Source organism: Miscanthus floridulus, chromosome 3, assembly GCF_019320115.1.
Source record: "Miscanthus floridulus cultivar M001 chromosome 3, ASM1932011v1, whole genome shotgun sequence".
Classification (NCBI taxonomy): Eukaryota; Viridiplantae; Streptophyta; class Magnoliopsida; order Poales; family Poaceae; genus Miscanthus; species Miscanthus floridulus.
The window spans coordinates 64,487,252-64,501,972 of NC_089582.1; positions in this window are offsets into that span (position 1 = coordinate 64,487,252).

Below are 14,721 nucleotides of genomic sequence, written 5' to 3' on the forward strand. Positions count from 1 at the left end.
AATGTCTAATAAGTTGTAATTATTGATTATTGTTTGATTAGTAATTAAATGCCAAAGTAGCTTAATCAAAACTACTTTTCAAAACCTGAAACTAAATTCAATCTGTCAGTTTCACTATACCGATCTTCTCAAATCAAAATCTTCAAAACCCTCAAGTTTTGAGTGTCAATTCTTTAAGCAAAGATGGAGAGCATATGTAGATGAACATCTTTTGTTTTTGGAGCGTTTCATGTTGCCACGTGAAATCAAGAGAACGAGAGGGAGTAAGTTAGAGTTTTAGACGGTGAACAGTAGGTTGGCAAGCAGCTGCTCATCGACGTCACCACCCTGCAATGCCACGTCCATGCATGATGACACACAGCTACCTGTGTGGCTCACGCGAGCTAGAGCTGGCAAGCCTAGATGGTTTGCTCATGCCTCACCTCACCATCTTAAGCCCGAGCCATCGGCGTCGTTCTCTTTCTCTCCCTCCCACCGCCACCAGCAGAGTGACCTCACCAGAGCAATTCACCGCCACCAGTCCACCACCATCAAATTCCTCTTGCTCACAGCTTCATCTGCTCCTTGTGCACCCACCCAACCCACTTGTGCCACCTCTATCCACCAGACTCACCCACGCAAACTGCCGCCACCGCGATCATGCCACCATGACCACCGTGATCCACCTCATTATGGCCAGCATGCCTTGTTGAAGCTCTTTCCCTATCAATCCGTGTTTTCAGCTCCTTACATTATCACGATGCTCACCATCCTTTTGGTTTTACCTCTACCGCACAGGTTCTACCAAAGCAGTAACCTTGCCATCAGGTTCACACCACTGCGTCTGCCCTTGACGCCGGCAAGCACATCCACGCCGCCTCTGCTTCAACCTTCTAGCCAAGCATGTACGCGGTGAGCTGCTGATGCTACCTATCGCCTCAGTTTAACTGCTACCGCACCATAGTGAGCGGAATACCACCGCGCCATCGTGCCATGCCCCATCGCACCACCATAACCATGGCCAAGCTCATGCTAAACCCTAATTTGATCAGCTGGTACCCTAGGTGTGTGCGCGAGGCCTTCCCGAGCATGTAGGTACCAGTCGTGTCGCCGACGACCTCGCCGTCAGCGAGCTACGCCGCTTACCCACCGGCATACCCGTGGTCAGTGCAAGCAGGGTCAAGTTTGACCATGGCCCTATGTGTCAGTGAGAGTGGGTGAGGGAGGGGTGAGTGAAAAATATTTTCAGTCAGTTTAAAGTTTTCTAGAAAATACTTTTCTTTGCTATTTCTTGTCAAATGCATACCTAATTATTGGAGCATGAGAAAAATATGAAAATTTATGTGTAGCCTTGCTATGATATGCTCTACCTTGGAAAAATATGAAATGCCCATTTTCAGTAGTTTTTATATGCTTTAAAATTACCTCTTTTAATTAATAAATGGATCTTACATGATTTTTATAAATAAAAATATTAATCCTGTGGTCATGAAACTTCTTGTGTAAATTATATGTGTTAATATCTACCTCCACAAAAAGTTTGGTACTATTTTGATAATCCTAACTTAGTTAATTAATTTAAATGTTTATAAATGTCTTTCCATGCTTAATAAATATAGAAATGAATTAGGATAAATCATAAAATGACTTTGGTGTATTTTGGAGTTGTTTGTGAACCTTGGAACACGTAAACCCCTGTTGTTCCTTGGAAACTTGATTTCTTTCCTTGATATGTTTATAATCAACTTGTTTATTTAATTATTAAAATGGTTTTATTAAATATTTAGTTTAGCTTTATGAACACCTTATAATGATCATGAGTTAAGATAAATGTTAATTTCTTGTTAGACCATGTTAGTGTAATCCCTTTTCATGGTAGATAACTAATTAACTTGTTAGTTAATAAATAAAATGATTTACTCAAATATTTAATTAGTGAATGCATGTGATTAAGGCATGTAATGCTCCTTGCTTGCCCTCATGTTTGAACTTATGCAATGTTAGTTAAATACCTTGCCTTTCTTGACTAGTATAATGTGGTAAGTGTTGCTTTCATGATAACCACTAATCACATTTCTTAGTTAAATAAATAAAAGTGCTTTATGAGTAATAACCTTAGTTGTACCACGAAGGAAAGTTGTATTCAACTTTCTTACATTAGTTTAAGTTCTTCTATGCTCTTGTGTGTCTTTCATCATGCATTCCATCATATTAAGCAAAGCATCATTTATTATGTGTAGTGCTTACGAGAGTGTGAAGCCTCGTGTTGATCAAGTTTTGGAGAAGGTCCATCCTTTAGTGGTGTTGGTGCCTAGTTTAACTTCAGTGGTCTTCATGGAATCTAACCTTCTTTGCAATGCAGGCAAGCCCTAGAGCATAAACCCTTCTCTAGTATTTATAAATATTTATTACACTTTACATCTTGTGAGATGTGCATTAAGTAATTAGGAGTTGGTCGAATATCATTGCTGCATGATTACCTTGATATACAGGCATCCTTAGTTATACCTTGCTAGTATGGATAGGTTGATACCTCTTATCCTTAGTAAGGCTTAGATGTCGATAAAAGTTGAATGATGGTTTCATCATTCATGAGAAATAGGTTTTACCTTGATCCTCTCAACTCTACTAATGGCTCATGAGATTACCTAGAAAATGTTAAATATCTAAATTGAGATAGGGGCGGGACATGGTTATGTCTCCATATGGGATATTGGTAATGTCCTGGTATGGAACAAGAGATATGTCTCTGGTGGGTAGGTCGACGGGGAGAGCCTATTGTGCATCATCCCACTTGTGTCGATTGAGGACCGTACCATAGTAGGGCACCGTTTGGTTGAGACTTTGCAGTACTCGCCACATACTCTAGTAAGCCTGATACCCTAGCTATTCCATTATGTGAAAAGACAACTATGCATCGGGCATGGGAGATGGTGAGAGTAGCATGTACACACCCTATGGATCCACCAGGAGTGGCATAGGGAGGTGGAGTACTGTGCTCTCAGGTAGCGTAGATCGGTTCATATTTTGGAGGATCCGAGTGAAGGTTGATATATATAGGGCTAGTACCTACATATGTCATGTGGTAAAGAAACCCCAGCTAGGCCAATCAATTTGAATCATCATTGCTTCTCGAAGATGAAGACCTAATCCTCTGACCTGCATCGTAGATTAGTTAATGAAATAATGGTACTATTGGATATGAGGTGAGATAAAATGAGATGAGATGAGATGCTTAATGAAGTGATTGATTAGACCAGGTGCTAACTGGATGCCGATGATAACTTAATCTGAAGCTAAAATATTAATAGTAAGGATCCACTTGTAGTACACTTTTCTACAAAAGCTACTTCTTGCTTCCAACTATCCTTTAAAGCCTGCATGCCCTTAGAGTCTTTTGTTTTAGTCGGGTAAGACTTCTTGAGTACCCTCAAGTACTTAGGGTTTGTTCAACCCCTGTTGCAGCTACTGACTGGTGCTGCTAGTTGAGGTCATGTCAGTGGGCTCGACATGATCTAGACATCTCTTCTACCTTAGATGCTTTACCTAAGTCACTTTTGCAATTCTACACACAATTTGGAACTTAAGTTAAGTTTGACTTGAACATGTTTTGTAAACTAATATTGTAAACCTTCTGCACTCTAATGTAAAATATTTTTATATCAATTGTTGTAATGTTGTGGTAACTCCATGTTGATCCTATATGAGTTGTAAAATGTGGATGATTCGGGGTTCCCCGAAGACACCCGACAAACTATCCGAGTTATCTGGCTCTCGTGTGTAGCAGTTAGAGGTCTTAAAGACAATGATAGGCATATGTGGGCCATATAATTGGGGTGGTTCTACCACAATCATCCCATGTGGAGGAATCACCAAAGTTGTGCTTGATTGATTCCCATATCTCACAAACAGTTCCCACATAGTTTATCCTTTTCATCAAATCAAAGCTCAAAGCATCCATTAGATAACAACCAGCATGTACATTAAGTTCATAGAGAACTCTTTGAGCTTTGGTGAGATTTCTATGGTCCAAGACATGAGTGAGACCACTAGTGACAATCCACCAAAACTTAGGTCCCTTTGCATGAAAATGATCAAGCTTGTGATTTTTTCAAAGTGCAAAGTTTGTGCCATAAAAAATGTGTGTCTCACAATCAACTAGCCCACTAGATGCCATCCTCTTGGGTTGGTGAAGACCACAAATGAGATACCAAGCTCTGATACCACGTGTAGGGTTGAGATGGTAGACTAGAGGGCGGGGTGAATAGTCCTTTCTAAAAACTAAATGCATCAGCTAACAGAAACAAATGCAGAATTAAAACTATCGGTCTAGCCAAGACTACACCCCTCTATCTAAGTTCACAAGCACCTTAAAAAGATTTTAAATAAGCAACTAAGGTGCCGGACTAGCTAGGGCTCACCTAATAAATTCTAGACCAAGGTCACACAAACCTATGCACTAGTACTTCACACAACTGGGGGAGCTCCTATACAACTAGTGATGCAAAAGTACAAAGCCACCTAAGCTCACTAGCAATGCTCAATAACAAGGCTACACAAGCCAAATTATAGAGCGCAAATTACTTAGCTACACAAACTAAGCAATGTGACTAACAAGGTTACTCAAACCGAATTAGTCACGCAAGGGAGCTACTTCTATGCTACACAAGCAAGAAGGTAACTAGCAAGCTACACAAGCTAACTAATTACAAGAGCCAATACACAAGCACAATGTACATGAAGTAAATACAAGCTTGTGCAATGAGGATGAAAACTAATGGGAAGACAAGGATGACACAATGATTTTTATCCTGAGGTTCACGTGCTTGCCAACATGCTAGTCCCCGTTTAGATAAGCTCCAAGGTTGTCGTCGGTCCTCTTGCTAGTGGTGACCCACAAGTCACACTCTCCCACATGGAGTGCTTACCACAAGCTCTAGCACTTGACCTGGCTGAACGACTTGTCGCCCTTCGCGTCTCGCTCTGTAAGAGCTGCTCTTCGTGGCTCCCGCGGGGTGAGCACAATCCCCCTCACAATCACTTCTCTAGAGCACCACACAATCTTCTTTGCTTGCTTCGATGGAGACCACCACCAAGCCATCTTGGAGGTGGCAACCTCCTAGAGTAACAAGCACCACTGGCTTGCAACTAGATCACCTAGTGCCACTCGATGCAACCTCACGATGCAATCACACTAGAATCACTTAATCACTCGATCGGATGAACACTATCAGCTCAAGTGAGTTAAAGGGCTCCGAAGCACACCTACACAAGCCACCAAGGCTCAAGGGTGCTCAACTACTAGCCAAAGGATGGCCAACACTTCTATTTATAGCCCCATGGGCTAAACTAGCTATTTCCCCTTCACTGGGCATTTTTTGGGCCGATCGGACGCGCTAGTCACAATTACCAGACGCATCAGCCTAGCGTCCGTTCATGCTACACCATCCACATGTCTTTCTATGTTCAACCGGAGCTGCTCGATCTCAATAGTAACTTCATGCGCCAATGGTTAAGATGATTGGATGTGTCGAGCCCATGACCTGATGTGTGAACCCCAAAGTCTGGTCATGAACAGAGAGCTCATAGATCCTTGATTCCATGACCTAACACGTCAGATGAACCATGACTGAACACATGGTGGCATCCAATCCACACTGCATGCTAAGAATGCCTCCAGCACCGTGCCACATCACCATACGTCACGGTCAATCGGACTCAGCCCTTGCGTGTCTGTTTGTGCCAACACATCGCCCTTCAAAAGTTGACCAGATGCGCCGGTGAATCTAGGGCCAGCGTTTGGTCCAACTCCTTGCCTTTGGCCAACCAACGCACCACGGCTAAAATTGATCGGACGTGCAGGTCCTTCCGAGGCCTACGTCCGGTCACCTCGAGTGACCACTTCTCGCCTCCATTTCTTCGCTGAGTTGGTCCATTTCAACTCCAACTTCTTCTCCTTTGCAAATGTGTCAACACCACAAAGTGTACAACACCTTGTGCACATGTGTTAGCTCTTCACAAAGATTTTTAAGGAGTTAGTCACTCAACTTGCCACGCCACTCGATCCTAGCAATGATGCAAAGTTAGGTCACTCGAGTGGCACTAGATGGCTGTTATGCAAACAAGTTTGCCCCTCTTGATAGTACGGCCATCTATCCTAAACCCGGTCATAAACTTCTCTACACACCTATGACCGGTGAAATAAAATGCCCTAGGTTATACCTTTGCCTTGCGCATTCTATTCCAACCCCTCCAATGTTGACGCAACACATGCACCAACATGATCAACAATGATATGATTCACTCCATATCATCATGTGATCATATTGGTTCATTGATCTTGACTTCACTTGCTCTTCACCATTGCTTTGGTCCATCGGCGCCAAGTCATCACTCAAGTTGCCCTTCACACTTGCAACCGGTCCGTTGAGCCAAGTCATGTCTTGATCTTCTCCACCTTGATCACATGACTCAATATCATGTCTTATGTGCAACGAACTCCTTCATCACATGTGTGAGATTTTCAACATCTCTAAGCCATTTCACCTTGATGGCATATGTTGCTCACACACATGTACTTGTGTACTAATCACTTATGTATCTCACTCAAACAAATATTAGTCCACCTAGGTTGTCACTCAATTACCAAAACCAAACAAGGACCTTTTAGGGGCGACCGACCCCTTGAGTCATGTGACCCCCACCAGCACCTCTCTGCCGCTCCTTCGTCTAGCGGTGGTATGAGGGCATCCAAATGACAGTGGAGTGTGTACTTCATGCCAAGAATAGACTCTTCACTGCCTTACTCCCCTGTATAAATGGAGGGGTAGAGTGCCCTCTACAAGACACAACACATAAGGCAAAGAGCACCTCACTTGAGTTAGAGCACCACTCCAATGGGCTTAGGCCCTAGTAGCTAGTAGAGATGTAAGGGAGACATGTGAGGGAGAGCTCGGGGAAATGCCAGACTTGTTGGTGTCTCCCCAACTTGTACCTCAACGAGCATCTTTACTTCAACGGGCTCTCCTGCTAAGTGAGTGTTCGTGTTTTCTATAGTGTAAAGTCTTTGATTAGTTAAACTTTACTCTTATTTGTTTGTGGGTTCATCGTCCATCCTTGTGCTGGATGCTCTAGTAGAAGGGTCCTGATAAAGACGGATAACCCTTGCCAGCGCACTAGAGTAGTAGTCGATAGCGTAGACATGGTGTCTAGCTAGAGGCTACCTTCGTTTGCCTCATACTCCACAGTTGAGTGGTAGGCGGCAGGTGGTGATAGCCCTATCTGTCCCTTGTAATCCCCATGTTCGGGTATGGCGTAGAGCTAGAAGCGGAGGTACTTGGTAGACCAAGTATAAGCCGACGCCTAAAGTAAGCGAGTAATAGTAGAGTTTATTTGTCCTTAGACCCTAAGCCATAGAAATACATCTCTATCCTTTCCAACTTTACCCTGGTGTTGTCCTTGGATGAATTAGCTTGAAGAGTACCTCCATTCCCTGTGGAAAATATGATACCCTAAATACTTCCGGGTGAAATGCTACAACAGTAATTTCATGCGTTTACGGAATATTTCTGTATGCGTTAAGAAATAAAAACAACAAGTCTAGGCTGGCGTGTATTAATGTTGAAAACCTAGCCCATGCTGCACCTATAGACTCCTTCTCATATTGCTCAAAGTCAAGGATCACCCTTGGTAGAGAGTTGATACGGGACATAGGGAAGAATGCAAGGTAAAACTTGTCTTTTAGTTCATCCTAGTCCCCATTCGTACTTTCTATGGCAAGTGTGTACCATTGCTTCACCTTCTCTATGAGAGAAAAGGGAAACAATTTCCACTTTCGAGTTTCTTGTGTCATGCCTGAGAAGCTTAGGCACGAACACATCTCCTCAAACTTGTTCAGGTGGTGGCAGGGGTTTTCATTTTCTAGCCCAGAGAAGGGTTGTGCCCAAACCATGGCTATTAAGCGAGGATGGAGTTCACAGCCAGATGAAAGGTTTGGTTTTGGTGGTGGCTTAGAGAACTCGCCCTTTGAAGCAGACCGGTATTGGATAGGAGTGGTTTTCATGGTGATAAAAAGAAAAGAAAATATTTTTGTTTTTATAAAAAGAAAGGATATAAACACGAGGATGAACTAGGTTTGAAGAAAATATGGCAACCATCCTTGGCAACATTGCTAGAGATGCTTGTTGGTATTTCTTAACGCAAACAGAAATAATCTGCAAGGGCACGGAATTACCGTTGTAGCATTTCACCCAGAAGTATTCAGGGTATCGTATTTTCCACAGGGAACAGAGGTATTTCTTCTAGCTAGCTCATCCAAGGACAACACAAGGGTAAAGTTGGAAAGGGTAGAGATGGATTCCTATGGCTTTGGGTCTAAGAGAAGATAAACTCTACCTTTACTTGCTTACTTTGGGCACCAGAGCGCACCTGGTATGCTTGGCGATACCAGCTTATGGCTCTATGAAGTATCCGAACATGGGAGATTATGAGGGATGGATAGGGCTATCACCACCTGCCACCTACCTCTCAACCATGGAGCATGAGGCAAACGAAGGTAGCCTCTAGCTTAGACACCACGTCTACGCTATTGGTTACTACTCTAGCGTTGGCCAGGAACATCCGTCTTTATCAGGAGTCCTCTACTAGAGCATCCACCATGGGGATGGACGACAAACCCACAAACAAGTAAGAGTAAAGTTTAACTAATCAAATACTTTGCAACCAAAAAACCACGAACACTCACTTAGCAGGAGAACCCGATGAAGTATAGTGTAGGTGTTCGTTGAGGTACAAGATGGGGAGATGTCGATAAGTCCGGCTCTTCCCCAAGCTATCCCTCACATCTCTCCCTTACAACTCTAGCTAGCTAACTCTAGCTAGCTAGCCTAAGGACCTCTAGTCCAACTAGTTAGAGTGTCCCATGGCACTCCTCAGGTCCTAGGTTCGACTCCCCATGGGAGCGAATTTCAGGCTGGTGTTAAAAAAATCCCCTTGTCTATCCCACGCCAAGGCACAGGTCTAAGGATCGGCCCGTTCTCACAGGGCAATGGTGCCACTATGTAAGGGTGGGGCAGGGGTTCAAGGGGTTTTTTGGGCTTGCGTGAGCAGGTCTTCTTCTTAATGCAATGCCTAGGGGTGGTCATACCCTTGTAGGTACAATTTTTTAGGGCCTAAGCCCTTTAGAGTGGTGCTCAAGTGTGGTGTGCTCTTCCCTTGACATGTGTGGGAGGAGGAGCACTCCCCCTCTATTTATAGCCATTGAGAAGGTCAGTTTGGGGAGATATTCGTCGCATGCCCTCATGCAACTGTCTTGGGAAGATCACCATGAAGCGCCGCATGGAAGGAGGACACGAGAGGTGTGAAGGGGGGGGGGTGCGGCCGCACCCTGGGGGAGCCTTCCCATGACCATCTTTGCATGGTCAATTCTCCAGTAGGCATGGACTGCTTCCACGTGGGTTTTGGGTCCAAATTCATCAGGTGAGTGGGCCTTGTCTTTATTTGTTTGTGAAGTGTCTACGTTTATGTTTTCCTGATTGCACATTTTTGACTATTTTTACATGTATTCCCAGCATGTGGCCTGCAGAAGAACAACTCACCAAAACTCATGTAATTCATTAGTATAAACCCTATTTACTAAGTTTGGTGTCTATTTTAGCAGACTTTATGTAATACTTGGCGGTTAGAAATAGTAGTTAAGGACCGCCAACAATGCTCTTGAAGAATTCTGATGGTGTGCGCTTTACCAGAAAAGCACACCCATTGGGTGTAGCTCCGAGCCTCTTGCTATTTAGAATAAAGAGCTGGAGGGTCCTATCTGCATTTGCTCTAGTTCCTTTCGAAGAAATTTAAATACATCCGCTGAGGATATATATGTATCCCATAGCCCTCGAGCCTAAAGTTGACTACTCGATAGTTGATTAGAGGATCTTGTAGACATCCTCAAGGATGCAACCAAATAACCATCGAAAGACATTGACCGAGGACCATTTGTCGCCGAGTGATGAAATGCTTTGAAAAATAAGGTCTGCTATACTTGAATCTGATCCCCCAAGCATAGTCAGAGTAAGGCTGACTAAGCCAAAGAAATAGTTGAGCCCCTGAGCTTAGTACCAACTAAACCATGCAAAAACCATAATACAAGATAAATACTCCTGTGTCTAAGATCATTCATGAGTCTCAAGGCTTCGGGTGGGAAGTCTCCACCAGAAACCCCATATCACCCCCACCTAAAAACTCACAAATAACCATAGCAATCATTCATCAAGGAAGAATATACTAGAATCTTTTGTCTAATCAAACTGACTAGGCCACATGCACAACAATAACAACTGTGTCTTGTATTGTCCTTCATTGTACTATGTTGTCACATGGGGAATAAGAATCTTGTCCTTAGTACTGTAAAAACCAGTCAGGGCTGAGTCAACACATACAGTCTGCCCGTGAAGCCTTATCACAATCCATAGGAGGTGCATGAACCCAATCCATGATAGACACAAATATGGCTATAAATACCCCCTAGCGAGCTTTATCAACCATAGTTGTAGTAGTAACACTCAAAGTTTAGTTTCCAATCACCAAATATGATTGTGTCCGAGATGTCTGAACCACTAGGAGTAGTCAGAATAAACCATGTAGAGCTTATCTTGCAATTAGAAGAATTCTTGTGATAGCGACTAGGAGCAGGCTAGTCCCAAAGTTGTGCATAATAGAATAGCCTAGAACTATAGCTAGAAGATCATAGTGATGGCAGGGTGTGAGAGATACACCCAACAGTCCCATGTCAGTTTTTTGAGTGTGTCAATCGACGTCTATCCATGAAGGGTCAGCTTCTGATCTGAGTGAGTCCAAACATCGAGAGCTGGGATTTGTAGGATGCATGGATAGCTCATCCTACATACTAGCCGCCATGCTTTCAGCTATGTGAGCTTGATTCTCTAGCATAACTAGGCATGAATTGTCTATGGCTCTTCGCTCCACACAAATTCTTAGGCTAGGGCACTCTGCACTTCTCTTTAGACTTTGATGCACTACTAGTCTGTCCATGAAGCCAGGTGCATCGAGTCAAGTACTTGCTGCCGGGTAGTATCTTGAGTCTTTGTATCTTGTAATAGACGACTAGGTCGTGTACTTGTAACACATAAACTATCCAAATATGTAATCAAAGTGTTGAAAATCTTCTGAGTTTAAAAACTATGCCGACTGCTACTGTTCTATAATTGTGCCAACTGATTGTCTGATTAAATCAATAAAACCAATTAGGTCTAGAAGAATTCCGAGTACTCTGACATGTCTTTATAGTACAGCTGAGTGACTTGCTTCAAACAACTAACACAAGGTTTGACCAGAGCATAGAATGTGGATGGTCACAAGGCCAAGAGGCGGTTAGTGAGAACACCATCACATATGTCAGTTGTTCCGTTTAATTGAAGAGATGCCTATTGGGATGGTAACGTAACAAATGTGACGCTGATATGAGCCCAAGGGGCTCCTTAGCAATAGAGATACCGCTTCATAAATCAATTATAAATAAACTCTGTTAGGTAAAACTTGTTATCAAATCTTGCCACTCACACTTTCCATCTATTCCTTGTGCCGCCACCGAGTAAGAGGCCAAACCCTTACCACGTTGCCATCGTTGAATGTTAAAGAAGCGTCTGAATACCATCCGCTCGAAGAGACTTAGCAAGGATGAGAAGCACAAGTAGAAGCAAGAAAGGATGCCGAAGCCAATCTTCAAGAACTCGCCACTGGATTCATTGGCTTGGAAGGAGCCAACCATGATGGAGGAGTGAAAGGTCCTAATGGCTAGAGGGGGTGAATAGCCTATAAAAATTTCTACAAAAAACTAAGCAAAGTGGTTAGACAATTATGAGGCAAAGCAATTCTTGCGCTAGCCTACCAAAAAAATGCAAGCCACCTACCATAATTTTAGTTACTATAGTCTCTAAGCACACAAAGGGCTATGCCACTACCACTAAGTTAGTGAGCTCTCAAAGACTAACTAAGAGCCTCACTAACCACTAAACCCGACACAAGCTAGCTCTCAAAACTAATTACACTAAAGAGGTTAGCTACACTAGGAATGTAAGTACATGAGCAAAGTAGTGAAATTATACCGCCGTGGCAAGAGACAATCAATCAAGCATAATGAAATCCAATGAAATCCTTAGAGACAATGATGACACAAGATTTTTCAACGAGATTCACTTGCTTGCTGGCAAGCTAGTTCTCATCGTGGCGATTCACTCACCTAGAGGTTTATGCGCCAATAGGCATCACACGCCTAACCCATAATCGGGTGCCGCACAACCAACACAAGATAAGGATCACACAAGCCACGAGCAATCCACTAGAGTACCTTTTGGCTCTCCACCAGGGAAAGGTCAAGAACCCCTCACAATCACCATGATTAGAGCTGGAGACAAGCACCTTCCTCAGCTCGATGATCCTCGCTGCACCAAGCCATCTAGGTGGCAACAACCACCAAGAGAAACAAGAGAATCCCGCAATGAAACACAATCATCAGGTGCCTCTAGATGCAATCACTCAAGCAATGCACTTGGATTCACTCCTAATCTCACAAAGATGATGAATCAATGATGGAGATGAGGGAGAAGGCTTTGGTTTAGCTCACTATGTTGCTATGTCAATGCAAATGGGCAAGGGAGCGAGCTAGAGTCGGCTAAACACCTTATATAGGTGTCCCCTTGAAATAGAGCCATTGGGCTCTTACTGCACTGAATCTTAGGGAGACCGGACACACCGGTCAGGTTGACCGGACGCAGGACCCTAGTGTCTGGTCCTTGGATCTGCGCCATGTGTCCCTGCCTTTGATTTTCCACTGCGCGATCCCAACGATCGAATCTAGCCATGCAAAGGCTTAAGTGGTGATAGGACGCCACGCGCGATGACCAAACACGCCACCTCTATGTTAGGTCCACGTAACCCCATGTGCCACCTGTTAGCGACCGAACGCACCGGCCCTTTCTCCTAATGTCGAGCCGAGCCACATCAGATCAACTCTAGAGAGGTTCTAGAGCACCAAAACCGTGACTGGATGCGCCCTCTTACCCGTGATCGGATGCTCGACAGAGTCTGGTCCTCCTTTGCTTCTCACAGACGCTTGCGTCAGTGTACGTTAGCCCTGACCGGATGTAGGCCCTACGCATCTAGTCCCTTTCACTGTGCAGCGTTCGGTCACAGGCCAGACCAAGCCTGAGCGCACCAACTCCCCTAAAATTGACCCAACTCACTCACATAGAGTCCGGTCAGTTTGTGACCAGCTTCTGGTCAGTGCAAAATAGCACCTCCTCTTCGCCAACTTCTTCACCCTTGCTCAAATGTGCTAACCACCAAGTGTTTCACCTTATGCACGTGTGTTAGCATGTTTTCACAAACATTTTCAAGGGTGTTAGCACTCCACTAGATCTAAATGCATATGCAATGAGTTAGAACATCTAGTGGCACTTTAGTAACTGTATTTCCGTTGAGTTTCACCCCACTTAATAGTATGACTATCTATCATAAATGTGATCACACCCACTAGGTGTCTTCATCACCAAAACAAAATGGCCCTATGAATTTCACTTTTGCCTTGAGCCCATTTTGTTTTTTTCTTTCTTGTTTTCCATTCCTGAGCACTTGATCATCTTCATGGACTCACCACCATCATCCTCATCATGATCATCTCAATTTGCTCCATCACTTGGAATGTACTTAACCTATCTCATATTTACTTAGAGCACATAGGTTAGTACCTAGTGATGAGGACATGACACCCATGCATACGACCATGTTTGGCACATGGTATGGAGGGGTAGGAGGGCAGCAAGGGTGTCCAAGTCAAGAAGGAGGCCCGAGGCTAATTTGGTTTGAGTCCCCGAGGTGGAGGCCCAAAGCAACTCAAGTTCGAGCCCGTCTCGGAGTCCAGGAGTAGCACATACTAAAAACGACGCCCAGGTCGCATACGGTGTCCGTTTTGGGCGTTCTTTATATGGATGGAAAGATAATTTCATGGAGCTTCCAATGGAGCTGCTCCCACCTTAAAATTCAATGGGAGTCAACGGGAATCATCAAAACAAGTGGACATCCAACAGAATGATTTTGAGTCTGCCTCGACCTTCAGGACTAGTCTACCTTAAACTGGTCACCTAGGACGCATCCGGACTCCGTTTTCGACGATCCACATATGGTTGGAAACCTAATTTGATAAGGAAACCAATCCAAGTAGTCTCACGTCAAAATCCCTTCAGAATCAACAGAAATCATCAAAACAAGTCAGCGTCCAGAATCTGTCAGGGTGCTGCGACACCGTCTTTTGGTTCGTTGGATCGTGTATCGTGTTTGGGCCCATTAGGGGGCGCATCTAGGGTAGGCGATGACCCTATGACCTTTATAATCATATGCTTCCGCCATCATTAGGGTTCAGGTTTTGCTTAGATTAATTTGTTAAGAACAGTTTTGCCGTTCATCGGTTTGTGAGACCCCAACTTCATGAGATTAATCATTCATCTATAATTTGGTTATGTTCTTTCTTGTTCTTGCTTGTGTTCTTCGTTGCACAGACAGAGATTAGCCTTCTTGGCGAGGTCAACTTAGTCTGTGACTTGGTTGATAACCAGAGGAGCTGTGGTGCTAAGATTGCAGGGTTCGATCTTTCGATCTGAAGCCAGATCAGTGTATCATTCTCCGCCACAACGATAATTACCTCTACCTGATGAAAGATCGGGATCCCCATCCCCA